The sequence below is a fragment of the Macrobrachium nipponense genome, chromosome 12 (genome assembly GCF_015104395.2).
Source record: "Macrobrachium nipponense isolate FS-2020 chromosome 12, ASM1510439v2, whole genome shotgun sequence".
Taxonomy (NCBI): Eukaryota; Metazoa; Arthropoda; class Malacostraca; order Decapoda; family Palaemonidae; genus Macrobrachium; species Macrobrachium nipponense.
The window spans coordinates 27,205,144-27,215,143 of record NC_087205.1 but is presented as its reverse complement, the minus strand read 5'-3'; positions in this window follow the sequence as shown (position 1 = coordinate 27,215,143).

Sequence of the window (10,000 nt, the reverse complement as noted above, 5' to 3'; positions counted from 1 at the left end):
TTCTCTCTCTCTCTCCATGTATGTATACATATATACATATAAATATATATATATATATATATATTATATATATATATATATATATATATATATATATATGTATGTATGTATGTATGTATGTATGTATGTATGTATATGTCTAGACTTGGAATGGAAGTAAAATATATTTCCAGATGAATTTTAGATTGTATCATTTTTTTTTAGGTGCCTGGATTCTAGTTCTGCCTTTCAGTTTATACTCCGGTGCCGTTGTTCAGGTGACAATAATCTATCCGAAGGTAGGTATCAGGAAAACTTTCATGCACCGTGGGATTTTAAGGCAGTTTGTTATTATGAATGTTTGTAAATATCTTAAGCACACACGTTATATATATATATATATATATATATATATATATATATATATATATATATATATGTCATATCACATTACGTGATTCATATACATATATCGAGCTACAATGTCCTTTAATATCTAATTCGCTCTACCTCGGAATTAATATATTTTCATATATGCTTAACCGAAGGGGAAATTTTTTCTCGATATAGATTTTACCTGTACTTGGGCGCGAACGCAGGTACATTATAAATCAGGAACGTCAGTGGATGCTTATACCACTCAAACCACCCCGCGAGAGGCTTAAAGGTTAATGCCGTCTCTCACCTCAAATACTTTCTCGCGCTGAAGTATTTGTTGGTTTGGAGACAAAATCAACCCGCCTCGACTCCGGTATTAAGTAGCGCTTTTTGAGCAACACGTAGCATTTACATAAGTCATATCACATTTAATCGTGGATTCACTATACATATATTCGAGCTAACAATGTACCTTTAATATCCTTAATTCGCTTACACCTCTGGAATTAATACATGTTCATATATGCCTTAACCGAAGGTGAATTTTTTCTCGATATAAGGGAATTTTACCTGTATGTGCGCGAACGCAGGTACAGTTAAATCCAGGAACGCATTTGAAGCCTTACCCGTCACACCGCGAGAAGGGCTTAAAGGTTAATGCCGCTCTCCTCTCACCAACTCTGGCCCACAATTCATCACAAATACCACAACAGCATCTCCAAGCTCACCCAACCACAACCGCTAAATCAAACCAACAACAACTACCTCCATCTCTCGCACACAACCAATACCCGAACTCATCTCAAGGCCTCCTCTCTTATTAACTTATAGGCATCTCTTCAACTCGCACAACCGAGCTCTCTCAACACTCTCCACACATCTCCTCCTCCTCAACCAACTCACCTACTTTACACACACCGCAAATGAAACTTTATTCGGCGCTTGAAGGTATTTGTTGGAGGGACAACCATCAACCCGCCTCGACTCCGGTTAGTTAAGTAGCGCTTTTGACAACACGTAGCATTTACCATAAGTCAGATCACATTATAGTGATTCATATACATAGATCGAGGCTACACTGTCCATTAATATCTAATTCGCTCTACCTCGGAATTAATATATTTTTCATATATGCTTAACCGAAGGGGAAATTTTTTTTTCTCGAATAATAGATTTACCTGTACTTGGGCGCGAACGCAGGTACATTTATAAATCCAGGAACGTCAGTGGAAAGCTATACCACTCAACCACCGCGAGAGGCTTAAAGGTTAATGCCGTCTCTCACCTCAAATACTTTCTCGCGCTGAAGTTATTTGTTTGGTTTGGGAGACATCAACCCGCCTCGACTCTGGGTATTTTAAGTAGCGCTTTTGACAAAACACGTAGCATTTACATAAGTCATATCACATTATCGTGATGCATATACATATATCGAGCTACAATGTCCTTTAATATATAATTCGCTCTACATCGGAATTAATATATTTTTCTATATGCTTAACAAGAAGGGGAATTTTTTCTCGATAATAGATTTACCTGTACTTGGGGTTTGGGCGCGAACGCAGGTACCATTATAAATCCAGGAACGTCAGTGGAGCTATACCACTCAAACACCGCGAGAGGCTTAAGGTTAATGCCGTCTCTCACCTCAAATACTTTCTCGCGCTGAAGTATTTTGTTGGTTTGGAGACAACATCAACCCGCCTCGACTCCGGTAGTTAAGTAGCGCTTTTGACAACATGTAGCATTTTACATAAGTCATATCACATTATAGTGATTCATATATATATCGAGCTACAATGTCCTTTAATATCTAATTCGCTCTACCTCGGAATTAAATATATTTTCATATATGCTTAACCGAAGGGGAATTTTTTCTCGATAATAAGATTTACCTGTACTTGGGCGCGAACGCAGGTACATTATAAATCCAGGAACGTCAGTGGAAGCTATACCACTCAACCACCGCGAGAGGCTTAAAGGTTAATGCCGTCCCTCTCACGTCAAATACTTTCTCGCGCTGAAAGTACTTTGTTGGTTTGGAGACAACATCAACCCGCCTGGACTCCGGGTAGTTAAGTAGCGCTTGTTTGACAACACGTAGCATTTACATAAGTCATATCACATTATCGTGATTCATATACATATATCGAGCTACAATGTCTTTTAATATCTAATTCGCTCTACCTCGGAATTAATATATTTTCATATATGCTTAACCAAAGGGGAATTTTTTCTCGATAATAGATTTATCTGTACTTGGGCGCGAACGCAGGTACATTATAAATCCAGGAACGTTAGTGGAAGCTATACCACTTCCCCAACTACCGCCGAAGAGGGCTTTAAAAGGTTTAATGGCCGTTCTCCTTACCTCAAATACCTTTTCTCGCCGCTGAAAGTATTTGTTGGGTTTTGGAGAGCAAACATCAACCCCGGCCCTCTGACTGCCCGTAGTTAAGTAGGCGCTTTGACAACATGTAGCATTTACATAAGTCATATCACATTGATCGCTAGAATTCATACTACAATAATATCGAGCTACAATGTTCCTTTAATATCTAATTCGCTCTACCTAGGAATTAATATATTTTCATATATGCTTAACCGAAGGGGAATTTTTTCTCGATAATAGATTTACCTGTACTTGGGCACGAACGCAGGTACATTATAAATCCAGGAACGTCAGTGGAAGCTATACCACTCAACCACCGCGAGAGGCTGAAAGGTTAATGCCGTCTCTCACCTCAAATATTTTCTCGCGCTGAAGTATTTGTTGGTTTGGGAGACAACATCAACCCGCCTCGACTCCGTAGTTAAGTAGCGCTTTTGACAACAAACGTAGCATTTACATAAGTCATATCACATTATCGTGATTCATATACATATATCGATCTACAGAATGTCCCTTTAATTATCTAATTCGCTCTACCTCGGAATTGATATATTTTCATATATGCTTAACCGAAGGGGAATTTTTTCTCGATAATAGATTTTTACCTGTACTTGGGCGGGCGGGGGGGGGGGACGCAGGTACTTATAAATCCAGAACGTCAGTGGAAGCTATACCACTCAACCACCGCGAGAGGCTTAAAGGTTAATGCCGTCCCTCTCCACCTCAAATACTTTCTCGCGCTGAAGTATTTTGTTGGTTTGGAGACAACATCAACCCGCCTGCGAACTCCAGGTAGTTAAAGTAAAGCGCTTTTTTGACAACCACGTAGCATTTACATAAGTCATACTATCACCATTATCAGTGCATTCTTCATATACAATATATCGAGCTTAACTGATGTCCTTCCCTTAATATCTAATCTTCGCTCTAAAACCCTCGGAATTTAAATACTATTTTTCACTATATGCTTGAACCGAAGGGGAATTTTTTTCTCGATAACGTAAGATTTACCTGTACATGGGCGCGAGAGGCTTAAAGGTTAAAGGTAATCCGTCTCTCACCTCAAATACTTTCTCGCGCTGAAGTATTTTTGGTTGGTTTGGAGACAACATCAACCCGCCTCGACTCCGGTAGTTAAGTAGCGCTTTTGCACACGTAGCATTTACATAAGTCCTATCACATTATCGTGATTCATATACATATATATATAATATATATATATATATATATATATATACTATATATCTATATATATATATATATATATATATATATATATATATATATATATATGATATATATGTATATATGTATATATTTGTATATATATATATATGGGTAGGGTATATATATATATATCTATATATATATATATATATATATATATATACCTATATATATATATATATATATCATATATATATACATATATATATACATATATATATATATCATATATATATATATATATATATATATATATATATATATGCTTATATAATACATATATATACATATATAGATATATATATATATATATATATATATATATATATAATATATATATATATATATATATATATATATATATATGTATATATATGTATATATATATATATATATATATATATATATATATATATATATATATATATATATATATATATATGCATATATATATGTATATATTATATATATATATATATATATATGTGTGTATATATATATAGGTATATATATAATGTATATATAATATATATATATATATATATAATATATATATATATATGTAATATATGTATATATTATATATATATATATATATATATATATATTGATATATATATATATATATATAGATATAATATATATATATAATTATCTATAACATATATACATATATCCATATATACCTATATACATATATACCATATATATATATATATATAAATAGATATATATATATATATATATATCTATATATCATATATACATATATACATATACATATATATATATATTCTATATATATATATATATATATGTATTTTATATACTATGTATAGTATATAATATCTATATATACATATATATATATATATAATATATATATTTAATAGGATATTAATCTCGTTTTTATTTGGTAAACGTGGAACCCCGAGCGTCAGGCAAACTGACACACAACAGCCCCCCACCCCCCCCCCTCACTCTCTCTCTCTCTCTCTCTCTCTCTCCAAGCGACCGCTCTCTCTCTCTCTCCCGGCAACTCCTCTCAACTCTCTCTCTCTCTCTTCTCTCTCTCTCTCTCTCTCTCTCTCTCTCTCTCTCTCTATTCTGACTGGTAATCAAAATGAGAGTCAAGTTATATAAAAAAATAACTATTTATTTAACAATGGAAAGATAATAATCCAAGTCTCATAGACTACTACTCAGTTAACACCCCAGCATTAAAATGTCTAAAACAGTAATTTGTCACACCAATTGTCTATTCTCCCATACGGGACTCTCTTTCCCCCTAGGACTCTCAGTCCCCCCTTGCCAGAATCGTCTGTTTCAAAGACACGAGAAACACTTGTTAGCACACAGAAGTTTAAAGACAAAGTTAAAGATTAAACATTCTTACAATGTGTAACAAGCCATCCCTTTTGGCTAAAGTAATTCAACACTCACCCATTGCCAATATTACACACTTAGTATAGATAAACTGTCGCAGAGCTCTCCCGGCATCTTGCCTTTCTCCCACGGATCTCTATGCAAGTCTCCCATAGACTTGGTTAATGATACCATTATCAATGGAAGAGGCGCACACGCACATATGAATGCACACTTCATTAACGCCTCATATTACGGGCTACAACCAGTTTCTAAAAGGCACTTTAAAAAGACCCATGAACTCACATAACTACAAGGACGAACAGTGACCCGTTTTAACTTAGCACTTTTTGAATCACGACCACAGAAATCATTTATCAGCTTTTCTCAGGTCGTTGCTTCGGCTCTGTTCTCCGCATTCCAAAAAGGTCGCAACGAACATATTAAGTATATTATTGATTACAACCCCTAGGACTCACATAAATATATATCTATCTAAAACATATATTTTTATATACGCATACATATATATATATATATATATATATATATATATATATAATTCTGTTTTCAATTACAGTATGCGACAAAAAAATTATTGTTCAATCCTAATCACACGATTTCCGATTTGGCTAAGACTCCGATTGCCTAACCCGGGACTATTAGTTTATTATTCTCTCTCCTCTCTCTCTCGTAATTCTTCCCCTCTCTCTCTCTCTCTCTCCTCTCTCTCTCCTCTCTCCTCTCTCTCTTCTCCTCTCTTTCTTTCCCCTTATTAGAGCGCTATTATATATTTCTTCTGTATTTTTATCTAGTTATATTTCATATCTGTTTGTGAATGAGGTTTCTCACCCTAAGCCCTTGCACTGTCCTCGTCTGGAATTGATGTTTATTTATAGCTGAGGGAATTAGTGGGCGGTATACCAGGTGTGTAGTTATCTAGAAATATTCAGCATTAGTTTCTTTAGGGTCTTTTTCAGGTCTTGTAACTACATATTTCAATAAGTGTTATTGATAGATATGTATTTTGAAATTACACATAGGTTAATGGATTTTAAATGCATATATGATTATTTTAAGTATTAGTTATTTACAAAATTTATTAAAATTAATACCGAAATAAAGATAAGTTAAATGAAAAAACGCAAAAATGCCTACTGACATTGTAGCTCTACACAGTAAAACGTCAGTCATCACCAGAGATTATTGTAAGTGGTACATCGTCTATCTTTAGAGACATTTATAGAAGAATGCGCACCGGCAGTGATCAGCTAGGCATGGATCCGGAATCAGAAATTGCCGGTGAAGCGAAAGACGCTTGAAAGAGATCCACCCCCCCTTCCGTTCCCTCGCCCCTCCAAAATAAAAAATAACCAACAATCACACAAAACCCTCTCCCCCTCCCCTTACCCTCCACTCCCTCTCTCTCTCTCTCTCTCTCTCTCTCTCTCTCTCTCTCTCTCTCCTGGAAATTTCAACCTTTCGGATTCATCAGGGCTGAAGAAAAAGCTCATTCAGCTGGAGCTTAAAACAGAGAAGGAGTGTTCTACCATTTTTTTTTTTCTTTTTCTCAGGATAATGGTGTAACAAGCCTCCTTTTTTGGCAATATATTTGACATTGTTACGTAATGTATTGGTTTTTATTTGCGGCTTAAGACAATTCCTGATATCATCAATTTATAATTTATTGTTCAGACAATTTACAGTATTTATAGAACGTTAGAGCCATTAATTAAACATTGGTTTTATCTATGAAATAAATCTAGGATATACAAAGAGGGTAGTTTTATGAGAGACTAAGATTGTGCTTTGGTTAAGTTGTCATACGAATTAGTTTTTCCGTTAGATATATGTACAAGGAAATAATTGAATATCTGTCATTTCTTGACTGTGCTGATAACTTTCGAATGTAACTTTGTCAATTGTAGTGTACCTAAATTATTGCAGAGAACTATAAGGCTATCATTGCCTTTCAATTTCCCAAGAAAGAACAATAAATTGAAGCGTGCCATTACTCTTCAGTCTAAGTGATGTTAAGTCTTATTATTTGTTTAAATTCTTACGTAAAGAGAATGAGGATCAGTTTTAGAAGATGAGATGGATTATCAACTAAATTTTAAAGTATAAGAAGTGTTGAGTGAAAAGAGCAGGGCGATAAAAAATCACGGGCTCAGTATCATGATCAGTTACTACTGCAGTGTGGCGTCTGCGGTGGAAGGTTGAAACTAACATTCTTTGGAAGCTTCAATTTCAGGTCAACGGCCCTTGTGTGTTTGTTTCCCGTGAATAGGTTTCATCTTTTGGTTGAATAATAATAATAATAATAATAATAATAATAATAATAATAATAATAATGATAATAATAATAATAATAATAATAATAATAATAATGACAGTGTATCTAGCTGACAGTATATATTGGTGATAATGAAAAGATATTGTCACGTCTAGGAAAAAAGAAAAAGTGGAGCTAAATTCCTAGGGAATGAATAGGCCTACTTTATGAAGAGAGAGATGTTATATTTTGGTTATTACGATATCAGATCATTCATTCAACAAGTTTGCTTTCCTACAGTCACACGTAGACCTACATACAAACGTATTGTTATCATGAGATTTTTTAGGAATACACAGTTGTACTGAAACAGTTACCGCGGCAAGAATCATTATTGCCGTCCGGACCTGCTAAATCGTAACATTGATAACTCTCTCTCTCTCTCTCTCTCTCTCTCTCTCTCTCTCTCTCTCTCTCTCGTTTGTACCAGTAGATGTAAATAATATTGAGCTTAATCTTCCTCTTTCATACTTTTTCTATAACTTCCATTTACACATGTCACTATCAGCTCTTCCTATTCATTCGCTTCTCTATCAAGTCCTATTGGTCGAGATTTTTTTTTTATCTCTTTATTACTGTTCTATTCGAAGCCATTTCCCGAGGGAAACCTAATCTTATTCCTCTTTGAAACATTTGCAAATAATTGAGAGCGTTTGCGTTCAATCAGTGTTAATTTGTGTGTTATATTAGCTTTAGTAAAGACAGGCGTTTACATTTACACGTAGACATACGTTCTAATCATCCCCTGTAAGTTCTGCGTTCGATCCCGGGAAGCTTTGGGGGAATGGGGAGTTAGGATGGGAGGGAAGGGAGACTGGAGAATTTTCTTTTTTAAACGTGTCCTAAGAAATTCAATGTTCATCTGATAACATGGGCAGCAATTTATGTATTTGGTATTTATTTGACTAATGTTGATAGCAGACAGGGTAAAGAAGGGTACTCGGTTAGCGAGCAACCACATAGATATATATATATATATATATATATTATATATTATATATATATATATATATATATATATATATCAGCAATAAGTCACCAAACAGCATGTGACAAATATGTGTACGTAAATAGCCACATGAAAGATGAAAAATCAAAGACCAGGTACCAAGCGCTTTCGTGTACGCAATACACGAAAGCGCTTGGTACCTGGTCTTTGATTTTTCACCTTTCATGTGGCTATTTACTTAATATTATTAATTTATATATATATATGATAATATATATATTATATATATATATATATATATTGTATGTATGTATATATTTACATATATATATATATATATATATTATATATATATATATATATAATATATGTATATATATATATATATATATATATATATATATATATATATTATATATGGGTGTATGTGTGTAATAGAAACAGAGAGAGAGAGAGAGAGAGAGGATTGAGAGAGAGGAGAGAGAGAGAGAGAGAGAGAGAGAGAGGGTGGGGGGGGCGGTGGAGACTGGCACTTAAGCTATAAAAAGTACGGTAAATATAATTTGCAAATAGTTAAGATTTTTAAATGCCAGAATTTCAAATGCATTAGCATATTTTTGCTCTGGCGTTAGATTCAGGGGGATAACGACTTTCCGCTCACCAGGCACCTTCTTTCAAGACTTATTTTTTGCTAAGTGCTCATTCTTTTCGGCTTAACTCCTCTGGTACACGATCCTTTCACTATTTTCTTTATTGTTTCATTTAATTTTCTCATTGAATTCTCTTTATCTTTTTCTAATTTAATCTTTCACAAAGTCCGGCAGTCGTAGTGTTCTCCTCATCTTTTCCTACTTAAGTCATTCACAAAATCTAGTAAGTATTCAAGTAGGTCTTCATTATATTCAGGTTTCCATTCCTACTAAGTTCTTGCTGTCCCTCGAGAAAGCCCACAATTCCCCCAAAATTATCTATTTTTCTCTCGTTCTTTCCTATTTTTACCCTATTTTTCTCCCTCTTTCCCCTACACATTTCCCCCAAGACCGTCCGAGAATCGACCTTATGCTGCGTATTTCTTATGCGACTTTCGCCCCCTCAGGGACTTGTTCCTAGTACTTCCCTAGTCCCTGGGGACCCTCCCGTAGCCTTCTCCTTCAGCCCCTTTCTCATGACAATGGAGACTAATTACTGTCTCCCCAGACGTCGTCGGCTGCTCTTTGTGCATCTCTTATTATATTATTTATTTTCTACTCTCTCTCTCTCTCTCTCTCTCTCTCTTCTCTCTCTCTCTCTCTCTGTGCAACTTTTTCCCCTTACCACGAATGTTTGTTATGAAAGCCTATTCGCTCGTTTGTACTGTTTTGTTAGAGCGTGGCTG